Here is a 14,745-nt window from a genome sequence, read left to right on the forward strand (position 1 = left end):
CACACCTGTGGTCACTGCAGCATCTGACTCCACTTTGTCCAAAAGGGATCTATTCCATTCAATTACACATGATCTAGATTAGACTGACAACAAGATACTGCACGGGACATAGCAGAGTTGGTGAAGTTGAGTGGTGATGAGTTTGCTATTTGGATGAATAAAGCAAGTAAAAAGTGTGTTAGATAAAAATTCATTTCAATTCGCTAATCGGGCTAATATGAATCAGGTGAATCGAGTTCTGCTTTTGGAAACTGGGTTAAGAAGGGGTGCACCGTTCCTGGAGGTACTGCAATACCAGGTCAATGCGTGGAGTGGACAGAGCAAGCTCTTTTTCCATCTCCCTGTTCTAAAAATCCATTTAATATATGGTCCCCAGATAGGGGACGTATCAGATATTAAACTGATAAGAACAGATACTACACTTGATCTTAGCCAAAAGGCCGAGAAGCGATAACCAGAATTGGTTTGGGCCTCGAGTGGCACCCTGGCCTATGCCGGACACATCTTAGGGAGAGAGAGCGAGAGGGAGACAAACCCACGCCTACACAAGACATTTTGTCACCCAAGCCAACCCTTGAAAAGGCTGCTTTGCAGAGCAAAAACAAGAAGAATGGTGCGTTTTGCAGCCGCCGCCCACTGCAATGAATCTGAATAACTCCTCCTTTAGGGCGCAAGCAACTCCCCTCCCCCTTGCAGTCTTTCCAATTCACGATACAAAAAGACGGACAGGACAGGTTGCCTGACTTTCCGTCACTGCCACCCTTTGCCATCCTTACCCGTAGAAAGCCCTTTCATCATCCCCAAACCCTAATCTTTTCCCTTTCCTTCCCAGCCCCCAAACCCTGCCCTCTGTACCTTTCTCACCACCCGCTTCCCTTCTCCTGTCATCCCCCTACCACCCGGGAAAAAAAGAGATTGCCCCCTCCTTCCACTAGCCCACCCTCCCACCCAAAGAACAACTTCTTCTGCGCAGCTTGTTTTCTAGGCAGCAGCGCTATTGTGATGTCATCGGGGGGCATTGTGACAAGCCGCCAGTGTTCCGTCTCTTCATGTTGTGCACTGTTCAAACCGAAAATACATCAACAGGCAGGCTACAGAAAAGCTTACTAACAAAGGTTAGAGAGGGGCTTTCTCAGAGGGCTTTTTACAGTTTGTCTATTCCCAATTAGCCGGTTTAGTATACTTAATGAAAGTACTAATTCTTTCATAGGCCGCCCATTCTTAGTATTTGACGTTCAGGTAACAACAGGTAACTTTATTTGGAGTGGAAGCAGAGAGATAACACCAGATGCCAATTGTAGATCCTCTCACACCTGTGGTCACTGCAGCATCTGACTCCACTTTGTCCAAAAGGGATCTATTCCATTCAATTACACATGATCTAGATTAGACTGACAACAAGATACTGCACGGGACATAGCAGAGTTGGTGAAGTTGAGTGGTGATGAGTTTGCTATTTGGATGAATAAAGCAAGTAAAAAGTGTGTTAGATAAAAATTCATTTCAATTCGCTAATCGGGCTAATATGAATCAGGTGAATCGAGTTCTGCTTTTGGAAACTGGGTTAAGAAGGGGTGCACCGTTCCTGGAGGTACTGCAATACCAGGTCAATGCGTGGAGTGGACAGAGCAAGCTCTTTTTCCATCTCCCTGTTCTAAAAATCCATTTAATATATGGTCCCCAGATAGGGGACGTATCAGATATTAAACTGATAAGAACAGATACTACACTTGATCTTAGCCAAAAGGCCGAGAAGCGATAACCAGAATTGGTTTGGGCCTCGAGTGGCACCCTGGCCTATGCCGGACACATCTTAGGGAGAGAGAGCGAGAGGGAGACAAACCCACGCCTACACAAGACATTTTGTCACCCAAGCCAACCCTTGAAAAGGCTGCTTTGCAGAGCAAAAACAAGAAGAATGGTGCGTTTTGCAGCCGCCGCCCACTGCAATGAATCTGAATAACTCCTCCTTTAGGGCGCAAGCAACTCCCCTCCCCCTTGCAGTCTTTCCAATTCACGATACAAAAAGACGGACAGGACAGGTTGCCTGACTTTCCGTCACTGCCACCCTTTGCCATCCTTACCCGTAGAAAGCCCTTTCATCATCCCCAAACCCTAATCTTTTCCCTTTCCTTCCCAGCCCCCAAACCCTGCCCTCTGTACCTTTCTCACCACCCGCTTCCCTTCTCCTGTCATCCCCCTACCACCCGGGAAAAAAAGAGATTGCCCCCTCCTTCCACTAGCCCACCCTCCCACCCAAAGAACAACTTCTTCTGCGCAGCTTGTTTTCTAGGCAGCAGCGCTATTGTGATGTCATCGGGGGGCATTGTGACAAGCCGCCAGTGTTCCGTCTCTTCATGTTGTGCACTGTTCAAACCGAAAATACATCAACAGGCAGGCTACAGAAAAGCTTACTAACAAAGGTTAGAGAGGGGCTTTCTCAGAGGGCTTTTTACAGTTTGTCTATTCCCAATTAGCCGGTTTAGTATACTTAATGAAAGTACTAATTCTTTCATAGGCCGCCCATTCTTAGTATTTGACGTTCAGGTAACAACAGGTAACTTTATTTGGAGTGGAAGCAGAGAGATAACACCAGATGCCAATTGTAGATCCTCTCACACCTGTGGTCACTGCAGCATCTGACTCCACTTTGTCCAAAAGGGATCTATTCCATTCAATTACACATGATCTAGATTAGACTGACAACAAGATACTGCACGGGACATAGCAGAGTTGGTGAAGTTGAGTGGTGATGAGTTTGCTATTTGGATGAATAAAGCAAGTAAAAAGTGTGTTAGATAAAAATTCATTTCAATTCGCTAATCGGGCTAATATGAATCAGGTGAATCGAGTTCTGCTTTTGGAAACTGGGTTAAGAAGGGGTGCACCGTTCCTGGAGGTACTGCAATACCAGGTCAATGCGTGGAGTGGACAGAGCAAGCTCTTTTTCCATCTCCCTGTTCTAAAAATCCATTTAATATATGGTCCCCAGATAGGGGACGTATCAGATATTAAACTGATAAGAACAGATACTACACTTGATCTTAGCCAAAAGGCCGAGAAGCGATAACCAGAATTGGTTTGGGCCTCGAGTGGCACCCTGGCCTATGCCGGACACATCTTAGGGAGAGAGAGCGAGAGGGAGACAAACCCACGCCTACACAAGACATTTTGTCACCCAAGCCAACCCTTGAAAAGGCTGCTTTGCAGAGCAAAAACAAGAAGAATGGTGCGTTTTGCAGCCGCCGCCCACTGCAATGAATCTGAATAACTCCTCCTTTAGGGCGCAAGCAACTCCCCTCCCCCTTGCAGTCTTTCCAATTCACGATACAAAAAGACGGACAGGACAGGTTGCCTGACTTTCCGTCACTGCCACCCTTTGCCATCCTTACCCGTAGAAAGCCCTTTCATCATCCCCAAACCCTAATCTTTTCCCTTTCCTTCCCAGCCCCCAAACCCTGCCCTCTGTACCTTTCTCACCACCCGCTTCCCTTCTCCTGTCATCCCCCTACCACCCGGGAAAAAAAGAGATTGCCCCCTCCTTCCACTAGCCCACCCTCCCACCCAAAGAACAACTTCTTCTGCGCAGCTTGTTTTCTAGGCAGCAGCGCTATTGTGATGTCATCGGGGGGCATTGTGACAAGCCGCCAGTGTTCCGTCTCTTCATGTTGTGCACTGTTCAAACCGAAAATACATCAACAGGCAGGCTACAGAAAAGCTTACTAACAAAGGTTAGAGAGGGGCTTTCTCAGAGGGCTTTTTACAGTTTGTCTATTCCCAATTAGCCGGTTTAGTATACTTAATGAAAGTACTAATTCTTTCATAGGCCGCCCATTCTTAGTATTTGACGTTCAGGTAACAACAGGTAACTTTATTTGGAGTGGAAGCAGAGAGATAACACCAGATGCCAATTGTAGATCCTCTCACACCTGTGGTCACTGCAGCATCTGACTCCACTTTGTCCAAAAGGGATCTATTCCATTCAATTACACATGATCTAGATTAGACTGACAACAAGATACTGCACGGGACATAGCAGAGTTGGTGAAGTTGAGTGGTGATGAGTTTGCTATTTGGATGAATAAAGCAAGTAAAAAGTGTGTTAGATAAAAATTCATTTCAATTCGCTAATCGGGCTAATATGAATCAGGTGAATCGAGTTCTGCTTTTGGAAACTGGGTTAAGAAGGGGTGCACCGTTCCTGGAGGTACTGCAATACCAGGTCAATGCGTGGAGTGGACAGAGCAAGCTCTTTTTCCATCTCCCTGTTCTAAAAATCCATTTAATATATGGTCCCCAGATAGGGGACGTATCAGATATTAAACTGATAAGAACAGATACTACACTTGATCTTAGCCAAAAGGCCGAGAAGCGATAACCAGAATTGGTTTGGGCCTCGAGTGGCACCCTGGCCTATGCCGGACACATCTTAGGGAGAGAGAGCGAGAGGGAGACAAACCCACGCCTACACAAGACATTTTGTCACCCAAGCCAACCCTTGAAAAGGCTGCTTTGCAGAGCAAAAACAAGAAGAATGGTGCGTTTTGCAGCCGCCGCCCACTGCAATGAATCTGAATAACTCCTCCTTTAGGGCGCAAGCAACTCCCCTCCCCCTTGCAGTCTTTCCAATTCACGATACAAAAAGACGGACAGGACAGGTTGCCTGACTTTCCGTCACTGCCACCCTTTGCCATCCTTACCCGTAGAAAGCCCTTTCATCATCCCCAAACCCTAATCTTTTCCCTTTCCTTCCCAGCCCCCAAACCCTGCCCTCTGTACCTTTCTCACCACCCGCTTCCCTTCTCCTGTCATCCCCCTACCACCCGGGAAAAAAAGAGATTGCCCCCTCCTTCCACTAGCCCACCCTCCCACCCAAAGAACAACTTCTTCTGCGCAGCTTGTTTTCTAGGCAGCAGCGCTATTGTGATGTCATCGGGGGGCATTGTGACAAGCCGCCAGTGTTCCGTCTCTTCATGTTGTGCACTGTTCAAACCGAAAATACATCAACAGGCAGGCTACAGAAAAGCTTACTAACAAAGGTTAGAGAGGGGCTTTCTCAGAGGGCTTTTTACAGTTTGTCTATTCCCAATTAGCCGGTTTAGTATACTTAATGAAAGTACTAATTCTTTCATAGGCCGCCCATTCTTAGTATTTGACGTTCAGGTAACAACAGGTAACTTTATTTGGAGTGGAAGCAGAGAGATAACACCAGATGCCAATTGTAGATCCTCTCACACCTGTGGTCACTGCAGCATCTGACTCCACTTTGTCCAAAAGGGATCTATTCCATTCAATTACACACGATCTAGATTAGACTGACAACAAGATACTGCACGGGACATAGCAGAGTTGGTGAAGTTGAGTGGTGATGAGTTTGCTATTTGGATGAATAAAGCAAGTAAAAAGTGTGTTAGATAAAAATTCATTTCAATTCGCTAATCGGGCTAATATGAATCAGGTGAATCGAGTTCTGCTTTTGGAAACTGGGTTAAGAAGGGGTGCACCGTTCCTGGAGGTACTGCAATACCAGGTCAATGCGTGGAGTGGACAGAGCAAGCTCTTTTTCCATCTCCCTGTTCTAAAAATCCATTTAATATATGGTCCCCAGATAGGGGACGTATCAGATATTAAACTGATAAGAACAGATACTACACTTGATCTTAGCCAAAAGGCCGAGAAGCGATAACCAGAATTGGTTTGGGCCTCGAGTGGCACCCTGGCCTATGCCGGACACATCTTAGGGAGAGAGAGCGAGAGGGAGACAAACCCACGCCTACACAAGACATTTTGTCACCCAAGCCAACCCTTGAAAAGGCTGCTTTGCAGAGCAAAAACAAGAAGAATGGTGCGTTTTGCAGCCGCCGCCCACTGCAATGAATCTGAATAACTCCTCCTTTAGGGCGCAAGCAACTCCCCTCCCCCTTGCAGTCTTTCCAATTCACGATACAAAAAGACGGACAGGACAGGTTGCCTGACTTTCCGTCACTGCCACCCTTTGCCATCCTTACCCGTAGAAAGCCCTTTCATCATCCCCAAACCCTAATCTTTTCCCTTTCCTTCCCAGCCCCCAAACCCTGCCCTCTGTACCTTTCTCACCACCCGCTTCCCTTCTCCTGTCATCCCCCTACCACCCGGGAAAAAAAGAGATTGCCCCCTCCTTCCACTAGCCCACCCTCCCACCCAAAGAACAACTTCTTCTGCGCAGCTTGTTTTCTAGGCAGCAGCGCTATTGTGATGTCATCGGGGGGCATTGTGACAAGCCGCCAGTGTTCCGTCTCTTCATGTTGTGCACTGTTCAAACCGAAAATACATCAACAGGCAGGCTACAGAAAAGCTTACTAACAAAGGTTAGAGAGGGGCTTTCTCAGAGGGCTTTTTACAGTTTGTCTATTCCCAATTAGCCGGTTTAGTATACTTAATGAAAGTACTAATTCTTTCATAGGCCGCCCATTCTTAGTATTTGACGTTCAGGTAACAACAGGTAACTTTATTTGGAGTGGAAGCAGAGAGATAACACCAGATGCCAATTGTAGATCCTCTCACACCTGTGGTCACTGCAGCATCTGACTCCACTTTGTCCAAAAGGGATCTATTCCATTCAATTACACATGATCTAGATTAGACTGACAACAAGATACTGCACGGGACATAGCAGAGTTGGTGAAGTTGAGTGGTGATGAGTTTGCTATTTGGATGAATAAAGCAAGTAAAAAGTGTGTTAGATAAAAATTCATTTCAATTCGCTAATCGGGCTAATATGAATCAGGTGAATCGAGTTCTGCTTTTGGAAACTGGGTTAAGAAGGGGTGCACCGTTCCTGGAGGTACTGCAATACCAGGTCAATGCGTGGAGTGGACAGAGCAAGCTCTTTTTCCATCTCCCTGTTCTAAAAATCCATTTAATATATGGTCCCCAGATAGGGGACGTATCAGATATTAAACTGATAAGAACAGATACTACACTTGATCTTAGCCAAAAGGCCGAGAAGCGATAACCAGAATTGGTTTGGGCCTCGAGTGGCACCCTGGCCTATGCCGGACACATCTTAGGGAGAGAGAGCGAGAGGGAGACAAACCCACGCCTACACAAGACATTTTGTCACCCAAGCCAACCCTTGAAAAGGCTGCTTTGCAGAGCAAAACAAGAAGAATGGTGCGTTTTGCAGCCGCCGCCCACTGCAATGAATCTGAATAACTCCTCCTTTAGGGCGCAAGCAACTCCCCTCCCCCTTGCAGTCTTTCCAATTCACGATACAAAAAGACGGACAGGACAGGTTGCCTGACTTTCCGTCACTGCCACCCTTTGCCATCCTTACCCGTAGAAAGCCCTTTCATCATCCCCAAACCCTAATCTTTTCCATTTCCTTCCCAGCCCCCAAACCCTGCCCTCTGTACCTTTCTCACCACCCGCTTCCCTTCTCCTGTCATCCCCCTACCACCCGGGAAAAAAAGAGATTGCCCCCTCCTTCCACTAGCCCACCCTCCCACCCAAAGAACAACTTCTTCTGCGCAGCTTGTTTTCTAGGCAGCAGCGCTATTGTGATGTCATCGGGGGGCATTGTGACAAGCCGCCAGTGTTCCGTCTCTTCATGTTGTGCACTGTTCAAACCGAAAATACATCAACAGGCAGGCTACAGAAAAGCTTACTAACAAAGGTTAGAGAGGGGCTTTCTCAGAGGGCTTTTTACAGTTTGTCTATTCCCAATTAGCCGGTTTAGTATACTTAATGAAAGTACTAATTCTTTCATAGGCCGCCCATTCTTAGTATTTGACGTTCAGGTAACAACAGGTAACTTTATTTGGAGTGGAAGCAGAGAGATAACACCAGATGCCAATTGTAGATCCTCTCACACCTGTGGTCACTGCAGCATCTGACTCCACTTTGTCCAAAAGGGATCTATTCCATTCAATTACACATGATCTAGATTAGACTGACAACAAGATACTGCACGGGACATAGCAGAGTTGGTGAAGTTGAGTGGTGATGAGTTTGCTATTTGGATGAATAAAGCAAGTAAAAAGTGTGTTAGATAAAAATTCATTTCAATTCGCTAATCGGGCTAATATGAATCAGGTGAATCGAGTTCTGCTTTTGGAAACTGGGTTAAGAAGGGGTGCACCGTTCCTGGAGGTACTGCAATACCAGGTCAATGCGTGGAGTGGACAGAGCAAGCTCTTTTTCCATCTCCCTGTTCTAAAAATCCATTTAATATATGGTCCCCAGATAGGGGACGTATCAGATATTAAACTGATAAGAACAGATACTACACTTGATCTTAGCCAAAAGGCCGAGAAGCGATAACCAGAATTGGTTTGGGCCTCGAGTGGCACCCTGGCCTATGCCGGACACATCTTAGGGAGAGAGAGCGAGAGGGAGACAAACCCACGCCTACACAAGACATTTTGTCACCCAAGCCAACCCTTGAAAAGGCTGCTTTGCAGAGCAAAAACAAGAAGAATGGTGCGTTTTGCAGCCGCCGCCCACTGCAATGAATCTGAATAACTCCTCCTTTAGGGCGCAAGCAACTCCCCTCCCCCTTGCAGTCTTTCCAATTCACGATACAAAAAGACGGACAGGACAGGTTGCCTGACTTTCCGTCACTGCCACCCTTTGCCATCCTTACCCGTAGAAAGCCCTTTCATCATCCCCAAACCCTAATCTTTTCCCTTTCCTTCCCAGCCCCCAAACCCTGCCCTCTGTACCTTTCTCACCACCCGCTTCCCTTCTCCTGTCATCCCCCTACCACCCGGGAAAAAAAGAGATTGCCCCCTCCTTCCACTAGCCCACCCTCCCACCCAAAGAACAACTTCTTCTGCGCAGCTTGTTTTCTAGGCAGCAGCGCTATTGTGATGTCATCGGGGGGCATTGTGACAAGCCGCCAGTGTTCCGTCTCTTCATGTTGTGCACTGTTCAAACCGAAAATACATCAACAGGCAGGCTACAGAAAAGCTTACTAACAAAGGTTAGAGAGGGGCTTTCTCAGAGGGCTTTTTACAGTTTGTCTATTCCCAATTAGCCGGTTTAGTATACTTAATGAAAGTACTAATTCTTTCATAGGCCGCCCATTCTTAGTATTTGACGTTCAGGTAACAACAGGTAACTTTATTTGGAGTGGAAGCAGAGAGATAACACCAGATGCCAATTGTAGATCCTCTCACACCTGTGGTCACTGCAGCATCTGACTCCACTTTGTCCAAAAGGGATCTATTCCATTCAATTACACATGATCTAGATTAGACTGACAACAAGATACTGCATGGGACATAGCAGAGTTGGTGAAGTTGAGTGGTGATGAGTTTGCTATTTGGATGAATAAAGCAAGTAAAAAGTGTGTTAGATAAAAATTCATTTCAATTCGCTAATCGGGCTAATATGAATCAGGTGAATCGAGTTCTGCTTTTGGAAACTGGGTTAAGAAGGGGTGCACCGTTCCTGGAGGTACTGCAATACCAGGTCAATGCGTGGAGTGGACAGAGCAAGCTCTTTTTCCATCTCCCTGTTCTAAAAATCCATTTAATATATGGTCCCCAGATAGGGGACGTATCAGATATTAAACTGATAAGAACAGATTTTTGATTTAATGAAGCTTTCCAAAGCACCGCAAAAAATGCATGACCGAAGTCACACCAAAAACAGTGCAAAGGCTAGGATTCGTGTGGACCCCTCCGTGAGGAGAGGGTCCCCAAAAATCAACCCCGTCCCTCCGAGCCAGAAGGCCACAGCAAGGGTCAGGGATCTTCGGTGCTCCCCCAAGCCGCAGCCTGGTTGAGCCTTGTCGTTGCTCCCAGCGTCCACCCAGGCATCTTACCCAAGTGGAGTAGAGAGCTACTAGTTGTTGGTTTTGCAGCCGAAACTGCCCGGACCGTCAACCGGTGTTGGTTTCTCAGCCCAAGGCTAACCGGACCTCCAACCGGGTGTTGGTTTCTCAGCCGAAGCTGACCCGGACCTCCAACCGGGTGTTGGTTTCTCAGCCGAAGCTGACCCGGACCTCCAACCGGGTGTTGGTTTCTCAGCCGAAGCTGACCCGGACCTCCAACCGGGTGTTGGTTTCTCAGCCCAAAGCTGAACGGACCTCCGACCATGATTATAAAAATTTCCCTTCCTAGCCAGAAGGCCGGGATAGAGCAATATGCTCAGAAAGTATGAAAGGGCAAGGTACGGTGTGCTACAGAGCCCAAGGCTTGCCGGGGTACAAAGCCAGCAAGCTCAGACTCACTCCAGGGTCGTCAATCCTGGGGCACATTGCACCATAGCCCCCACACTTACTCAGTCTAATAGCCTCGATCCTGGTAGGGCCATGGTTTCCTCTAGATGGATATACTATCCTCCCAAAGTACTAACAAGCGCAACCTTCCAGTGTGCATTGCATCATTGTACTAAGGTGGCCGGAGCCTTAAACCACCTTTTCGAACGATACTACACTTGATCTTAGCCAAAAGGCCGAGAAGCGATAACCAGAATTGGTTTGGGCCTCGAGTGGCACCCTGGCCTATGCCGGACACATCTTAGGGAGAGAGAGCGAGAGGGAGACAAACCCACGCCTACACAAGACATTTTGTCACCCAAGCCAACCCTTGAAAAGGCTGCTTTGCAGAGCAAAAACAAGAAGAATGGTGCGTTTTGCAGCCGCCGCCCACTGCAATGAATCTGAATAACTCCTCCTTTAGGGCGCAAGCAACTCCCCTCCCCCTTGCAGTCTTTCCAATTCACGATACAAAAAGACGGACAGGACAGGTTGCCTGACTTTCCGTCACTGCCACCCTTTGCCATCCTTACCCGTAGAAAGCCCTTTCATCATCCCCAAACCCTAATCTTTTCCCTTTCCTTCCCAGCCCCCAAACCCTGCCCTCTGTACCTTTCTCACCACCCGCTTCCCTTCTCCTGTCATCCCCCTACCACCCGGGAAAAAAAGAGATTGCCCCCTCCTTCCACTAGCCCACCCTCCCACCCAAAGAACAACTTCTTCTGCGCAGCTTGTTTTCTAGGCAGCAGCGCTATTGTGATGTCATCGGGGGGCATTGTGACAAGCCGCCAGTGTTCCGTCTCTTCATGTTGTGCACTGTTCAAACCGAAAATACATCAACAGGCAGGCTACAGAAAAGCTTACTAACAAAGGTTAGAGAGGGGCTTTCTCAGAGGGCTTTTTACAGTTTGTCTATTCCCAATTAGCCGGTTTAGTATACTTAATGAAAGTACTAATTCTTTCATAGGCCGCCCATTCTTAGTATTTGACGTTCAGGTAACAACAGGTAACTTTATTTGGAGTGGAAGCAGAGAGATAACACCAGATGCCAATTGTAGATCCTCTCACACCTGTGGTCACTGCAGCATCTGACTCCACTTTGTCCAAAAGGGATCTATTCCATTCAATTACACATGATCTAGATTAGACTGACAACAAGATACTGCACGGGACATAGCAGAGTTGGTGAAGTTGAGTGGTGATGAGTTTGCTATTTGGATGAATAAAGCAAGTAAAAAGTGTGTTAGATAAAAATTCATTTCAATTCGCTAATCGGGCTAATATGAATCAGGTGAATCGAGTTCTGCTTTTGGAAACTGGGTTAAGAAGGGGTGCACCGTTCCTGGAGGTACTGCAATACCAGGTCAATGCGTGGAGTGGACAGAGCAAGCTCTTTTTCCATCTCCCTGTTCTAAAAATCCATTTAATATATGGTCCCCAGATAGGGGACGTATCAGATATTAAACTGATAAGAACAGATGAGATTTCATCCGCAATTTTCAGAATCAAGGTAGCCCCGAAGGCCAGCAGGCCACCACACAAAAGCGCAGTGCCTGGATGATCGCCTCCCGAGCCCAGGAACCACCAGCCACAAGGGGACGTAAGCACCAAAAGGCGCAACAATCCCCGAGGCCGGCGGTCGTGCAAGCCCGGGCCCCTCCCAGCCAAGACCAAGGCAAACCCAATGAAGGGACTACACTTGATCTTAGCCAAAAGGCCGAGAAGCGATAACCAGAATTGGTTTGGGCCTCGAGTGGCACCCTGGCCTATGCCGGACACATCTTAGGGAGAGAGAGCGAGAGGGAGACAAACCCACGCCTACACAAGACATTTTGTCACCCAAGCCAACCCTTGAAAAGGCTGCTTTGCAGAGCAAAAACAAGAAGAATGGTGCGTTTTGCAGCTGCCGCCCACTGCAATGAATCTGAATAACTCCTCCTTTAGGGCGCAAGCAACTCCCCTCCCCCTTGCAGTCTTTCCAATTCACGATACAAAAAGACGGACAGGACAGGTTGCCTGACTTTCCGTCACTGCCACCCTTTGCCATCCTTACCCGTAGAAAGCCCTTTCATCATCCCCAAACCCTAATCTTTTCCCTTTCCTTCCCAGCCCCCAAACCCTGCCCTCTGTACCTTTCTCACCACCCGCTTCCCTTCTCCTGTCATCCCCCTACCACCCGGGAAAAAAAGAGATTGCCCCCTCCTTCCACTAGCCCACCCTCCCACCCAAAGAACAACTTCTTCTGCGCAGCTTGTTTTCTAGGCAGCAGCGCTATTGTGATGTCATCGGGGGGCATTGTGACAAGCCGCCAGTGTTCCGTCTCTTCATGTTGTGCACTGTTCAAACCGAAAATACATCAACAGGCAGGCTACAGAAAAGCTTACTAACAAAGGTTAGAGAGGGGCTTTCTCAGAGGGCTTTTTACAGTTTGTCTATTCCCAATTAGCCGGTTTAGTATACTTAATGAAAGTACTAATTCTTTCATAGGCCGCCCATTCTTAGTATTTGACGTTCAGGTAACAACAGGTAACTTTATTTGGAGTGGAAGCAGAGAGATAACACCAGATGCCAATTGTAGATCCTCTCACACCTGTGGTCACTGCAGCATCTGACTCCACTTTGTCCAAAAGGGATCTATTCCATTCAATTACACATGATCTAGATTAGACTGACAACAAGATACTGCACGGGACATAGCAGAGTTGGTGAAGTTGAGTGGTGATGAGTTTGCTATTTGGATGAATAAAGCAAGTAAAAAGTGTGTTAGATAAAAATTCATTTCAATTCGCTAATCGGGCTAATATGAATCAGGTGAATCGAGTTCTGCTTTTGGAAACTGGGTTAAGAAGGGGTGCACCGTTCCTGGAGGTACTGCAATACCAGGTCAATGCGTGGAGTGGACAGAGCAAGCTCTTTTTCCATCTCCCTGTTCTAAAAATCCATTTAATATATGGTCCCCAGATAGGGGACGTATCAGATATTAAACTGATAAGAACAGATACTACACTTGATCTTAGCCAAAAGGCCGAGAAGCGATAACCAGAATTGGTTTGGGCCTCGAGTGGCACCCTGGCCTATGCCGGACACATCTTAGGGAGAGAGAGCGAGAGGGAGACAAACCCACGCCTACACAAGACATTTTGTCACCCAAGCCAACCCTTGAAAAGGCTGCTTTGCAGAGCAAAAACAAGAAGAATGGTGCGTTTTGCAGCCGCCGCCCACTGCAATGAATCTGAATAACTCCTCCTTTAGGGCGCAAGCAACTCCCCTCCCCCTTGCAGTCTTTCCAATTCACGATACAAAAAGACGGACAGGACAGGTTGCCTGACTTTCCGTCACTGCCACCCTTTGCCATCCTTACCCGTAGAAAGCCCTTTCATCATCCCCAAACCCTAATCTTTTCCCTTTCCTTCCCAGCCCCCAAACCCTGCCCTCTGTACCTTTCTCACCACCCGCTTCCCTTCTCCTGTCATCCCCCTACCACCCGGGAAAAAAAGAGATTGCCCCCTCCTTCCACTAGCCCACCCTCCCACCCAAAGAACAACTTCTTCTGCGCAGCTTGTTTTCTAGGCAGCAGCGCTATTGTGATGTCATCGGGGGGCATTGTGACAAGCCGCCAGTGTTCCGTCTCTTCATGTTGTGCACTGTTCAAACCGAAAATACATCAACAGGCAGGCTACAGAAAAGCTTACTAACAAAGGTTAGAGAGGGGCTTTCTCAGAGGGCTTTTTACAGTTTGTCTATTCCCAATTAGCCGGTTTAGTATACTTAATGAAAGTACTAATTCTTTCATAGGCCGCCCATTCTTAGTATTTGACGTTCAGGTAACAACAGGTAACTTTATTTGGAGTGGAAGCAGAGAGATAACACCAGATGCCAATTGTAGATCCTCTCACACCTGTGGTCACTGCAGCATCTGACTCCACTTTGTCCAAAAGGGATCTATTCCATTCAATTACACATGATCTAGATTAGACTGACAACAAGATACTGCACGGGACATAGCAGAGTTGGTGAAGTTGAGTGGTGATGAGTTTGCTATTTGGATGAATAAAGCAAGTAAAAAGTGTGTTAGATAAAAATTCATTTCAATTCGCTAATCGGGCTAATATGAATCAGGTGAATCGAGTTCTGCTTTTGGAAACTGGGTTAAGAAGGGGTGCACCGTTCCTGGAGGTACTGCAATACCAGGTCAATGCGTGGAGTGGACAGAGCAAGCTCTTTTTCCATCTCCCTGTTCTAAAAATCCATTTAATATATGGTCCCCAGATAGGGGACGTATCAGATATTAAACTGATAAGAACAGATACTACACTTGATCTTAGCCAAAAGGCCGAGAAGCGATAACCAGAATTGGTTTGGGCCTCGAGTGGCACCCTGGCCTATGCCGGACACATCTTAGGGAGAGAGAGCGAGAGGGAGACAAACCCACGCCTACACAAGACATTTTGTCACCCAAGCCAACCCTTGAAAAGGCTGCTTTGCAGAGCAAAAACAAGAAG

The 14,745-nt window shown here is 47.2% G+C and overlaps 11 non-coding genes and 1 pseudogene across 11 annotated transcripts; all 12 read right to left on the reverse strand.

Moving 5' to 3' along the window:
• Positions 1–261: 261 nt before the first annotated feature.
• Positions 262–452, reverse strand: LOC142266602 (U2 spliceosomal RNA). The gene has a single exon (XR_012732661.1). It is a non-coding gene; the product is annotated as a U2 spliceosomal RNA (small nuclear RNA).
• Positions 453–1,569: 1,117 nt separating this feature from the next.
• LOC142266614 (U2 spliceosomal RNA) lies at positions 1,570–1,760 on the reverse strand. The gene has a single exon (XR_012732670.1). It is a non-coding gene; the product is annotated as a U2 spliceosomal RNA (small nuclear RNA).
• A 1,117-nt stretch (positions 1,761–2,877) lies between these two features.
• LOC142266626 (U2 spliceosomal RNA) lies at positions 2,878–3,068 on the reverse strand. The gene has a single exon (XR_012732673.1). It is a non-coding gene; the product is annotated as a U2 spliceosomal RNA (small nuclear RNA).
• Positions 3,069–4,185: 1,117 nt separating this feature from the next.
• LOC142266628 (U2 spliceosomal RNA) lies at positions 4,186–4,376 on the reverse strand. Its single transcript, XR_012732674.1, has one exon. It is a non-coding gene; the product is annotated as a U2 spliceosomal RNA (small nuclear RNA).
• Positions 4,377–5,493: 1,117 nt separating this feature from the next.
• LOC142266629 (U2 spliceosomal RNA) lies at positions 5,494–5,684 on the reverse strand. The gene has a single exon (XR_012732675.1). It is a non-coding gene; the product is annotated as a U2 spliceosomal RNA (small nuclear RNA).
• Positions 5,685–6,801: 1,117 nt separating this feature from the next.
• Positions 6,802–6,992, reverse strand: LOC142266630 (U2 spliceosomal RNA). Its single transcript, XR_012732676.1, has one exon. It is a non-coding gene; the product is annotated as a U2 spliceosomal RNA (small nuclear RNA).
• Positions 6,993–8,108: 1,116 nt separating this feature from the next.
• Positions 8,109–8,299, reverse strand: LOC142266631 (U2 spliceosomal RNA). Its single transcript, XR_012732677.1, has one exon. It is a non-coding gene; the product is annotated as a U2 spliceosomal RNA (small nuclear RNA).
• A 1,117-nt stretch (positions 8,300–9,416) lies between these two features.
• LOC142266607 (U2 spliceosomal RNA) lies at positions 9,417–9,609 on the reverse strand. Its single transcript, XR_012732664.1, has one exon. It is a non-coding gene; the product is annotated as a U2 spliceosomal RNA (small nuclear RNA).
• A 701-nt stretch (positions 9,610–10,310) lies between these two features.
• On the reverse strand, positions 10,311–10,452 carry LOC142266624 (U2 spliceosomal RNA; annotated as a pseudogene).
• A 1,117-nt stretch (positions 10,453–11,569) lies between these two features.
• On the reverse strand, positions 11,570–11,753 carry LOC142266615 (U2 spliceosomal RNA). Its single transcript, XR_012732671.1, has one exon. It is a non-coding gene; the product is annotated as a U2 spliceosomal RNA (small nuclear RNA).
• A 1,336-nt stretch (positions 11,754–13,089) lies between these two features.
• Positions 13,090–13,280, reverse strand: LOC142266633 (U2 spliceosomal RNA). Its single transcript, XR_012732678.1, has one exon. It is a non-coding gene; the product is annotated as a U2 spliceosomal RNA (small nuclear RNA).
• A 1,117-nt stretch (positions 13,281–14,397) lies between these two features.
• Positions 14,398–14,588, reverse strand: LOC142266635 (U2 spliceosomal RNA). Its single transcript, XR_012732680.1, has one exon. It is a non-coding gene; the product is annotated as a U2 spliceosomal RNA (small nuclear RNA).
• Between the last annotated feature and the right edge of the window lie 157 nt (positions 14,589–14,745).

Source organism: Anomaloglossus baeobatrachus, unplaced genomic scaffold (genome assembly GCF_048569485.1).
Source record: "Anomaloglossus baeobatrachus isolate aAnoBae1 unplaced genomic scaffold, aAnoBae1.hap1 Scaffold_2884, whole genome shotgun sequence".
Taxonomy (NCBI): domain Eukaryota; kingdom Metazoa; phylum Chordata; class Amphibia; order Anura; family Aromobatidae; genus Anomaloglossus; species Anomaloglossus baeobatrachus.